Raw genomic sequence first — 3,071 nt, 5'->3', positions numbered from 1 at the left:
TATACCAAACATTTGCCATATTCCCCTAAATTTCCATATTTCACACAAAACTATCTAGTATATAGAATTAATTATTGAGATTATATATCCATTTTTAAATGCTTCATTGTTGACATTAATCTTAAATTATTCAATTTCTTAAAAACCAAACTGAAACCTCAGCTAGTAGCTTCACTGCATATTAAGTATCCTGTGGGATAAAAGACATTCTTTTTTGTTTATAACACTTTTTTTTTCCATTATCACAAAGGCAATGTGAAAAATGCATTTGAGGTAAAAGAAATAGCATATCTGGGCACTGTGGCTTAAGTAGATTTCCTATTCATTAAACAGATAAATGAAGCCAGTGCAATGTGTTACAAAGAGTATTATTTCGACTGCTACTGTATTATTTTGTGATACCATCCACAGAAAATAGTCTATCACTGATACTCACCATCAAATCCAGTTTCCAGCTGTGCAGTTGTACCCCTTCCATTCATTTAAATGTGAATTATTTTGGTTGTCTTTTGCTTTAGTATGTTAAAAGTGCCATGGAAATAGTTCTCAGAGTTCCATTTCTTTACACAGCCGGTGTTGAAAAATAAATAAACCAAGGAATATTATAGGATTAACATGAGATAAACTTAAAATACACAAAATGATACACATAGCTCCAACTTCAGTTTCATTTTACAAAAAAATATTGTATACATTAATGGCGTATCCTTCTGCTTTCTGTGGTTTATTTCTGGATCCTAAAATATCACTTAATCTCTGGTTAATACTCTATATTCTTAATGTATATTTATTTTTATTTAGCTACTTAAACAATTCCTAAAGTGGCTATTCCAGATAATGTTCATTTAGTTAAATCCTTTATCCTCCACTTAGCCTTCTTCACAGAGAAAAGTGAGGCCATCATGAATGGAATCCTTCAGTTTACACATATATATTTTATATCAATTATGTATATATGTATAAATTATATATATATATATAAAATCCTTCAGTTTTTTTTTAAACATTTATTTTTTTTATTTTATTTTAATTTTTTTTAATGTTTTATTTATTTTTGAGACAGAGAGAGACAGAGCATGAATGGGGGAGGGGCAGAGAGAGAGGGAGACACAGAATCGGAAGCAGGCTCCAGGCTCTGAGCCATCAGCCCAGAGCCTGACGCGGGGCTCGAACTCACGGACCGCGAGATCGTGACCTGGCTGAAGTCGGACGCCCAACCGACTGCGCCACCCAGGCGCCCCTAAAATCCTTCAGTTTATATGTGTTTGTATATATAATCCTACAGTATATCTATATCTATCTATCTATTACAGTTCCTTTATCATTTTTTTTTCTTTCACAGTTTTCATTTATTCTATCCAAGGGTGACACTTCAACATTTACAGCAAATTCCCTCATCCTCAGTCTCTTTCAGTGCCTAGTTCTGTTAGTAATGTCCACTTTCTTCTGTATATCCAAATTATTTTCAGCTGCTCCCTGGTTTCCATGCCTTTCCTCTTCTCCTGATAGTGATATTCTTCAGAATCATCCCACTTGCCAGAATAACTTATATGATTATAAGGATTTAAACCCAGACTAGTAGAAAAGGTACAGCATGGCTTAGTGTGTGAACTAGCGGTTCTATTGGGTAACCCGGTGAATGAGTTTTTCAATCAGAATGAAGAAGGAGCTGGGTAACTGAAGACAAAAGCAACATGTGGTGCCAGGCTATCTAGGCAATAAAGCTACACTATGAATTTGTTTGTATTAGTGCCATGACAGAAAGTAAATCAAATGTTAAAGGAGCCAGAACTAGAAAAAGAGCCAGCCAGTCATAGGACAAAGACCAATATTGAATAGAACAAAAATTATAGTACAAAACCTAACTTAAATTAGAATAAAAGGGCCTTGAGATTGTTAAGCAGTAATAAAGCTGTTTGGCAAATAAAAAAGCTAATTATCTGAGATGAGGGTCTCCTTTTGTGACAGCTGAGGGCTAGAAATTTGTCTAAAACTGCTCTTAAAATATTCTCACTCTATGGATCTGGAATTGAAAATGGAAACTGAGAGCTTTTTCTAATATTCTTTCTTCAATCAAAACTGCCATTTCTTCTCTGCCATTGATGTTACAGAGGAACTCAAATTAATTTGCTTGGGGGTAGTATCATTGATATGCTGAAAAGAGATACTTAGAAAAAAGTCTGACTATACGAAATCATACCTCAAAGGCCTACTACACATATAAAAGAATCACTCCTGGGTGGAATTATACGTCATTGTGGTAGTTTATATTATTTGCCCAAAATAATCTCTACCCTACTCTACAAGGTCCATCACTATCTCCATGGAGTTTGTCCTCATGTTAAGACTATCATTCCTATAATAGTGTTGTCAGGCTTATCCATGTGACTTGCTTAGGCTAACAGAATGAGTGGAACGGATATATGCCTCATCCAAGCAGAAGCAGTAAGAGACATTGTGTGGTTCTACCTTAGCTTTTTGCTCTGCAACAAGCCATGCATGCCTCAGATAAGGGCTGTACCTTCAACTTGGGACTTCAAATGACAAAGCAGTGAACAGAGCAAAAACTTGCCTACAAAGGGTATCTAACGTGAGAAATCAATCTCTCCTTTTGTGAGGCACTGAAATTTTGAGGGTGTTTCTTATGGCTTAACCTGACTAGACTGTCCTCTTCCTCAACTGTTCAGTTCCTCCACACTGCAAGTTACATTTCCTAGAAACAAAGACTACCAAATATAAAAATGTCTCTCACAGACTGACTCCAGTCTGAGGCATGAACCCCACTTATTTCTTTCTTAGAAAGTGGTAGTGCATGTAGCCTTCATTTGGATGCCTCTGATGACAGAGACATCACTAACTCTTTAGGCAGTAACATCACTGCTATAGAGCTCTGATTCTTCACAAACATTTTTCTATATTGAATCCGAATTGAACTGCAGTTCAATGTAGAATTGTATAGATTGTTATTTAGTATAGACATATGTTGAAGACTCGCAATTGTGCCTATTTTGGTTTGATTTGATTCATGGTTCCAGTCTGTTGTGATCCTTGGAGCACAGGGCCTATCAACA

Source organism: Prionailurus bengalensis, chromosome X (assembly GCF_016509475.1).
Source record: "Prionailurus bengalensis isolate Pbe53 chromosome X, Fcat_Pben_1.1_paternal_pri, whole genome shotgun sequence".
Taxonomy (NCBI): domain Eukaryota; kingdom Metazoa; phylum Chordata; class Mammalia; order Carnivora; family Felidae; genus Prionailurus; species Prionailurus bengalensis.
This window is presented reverse-complemented; position numbering follows the sequence as displayed.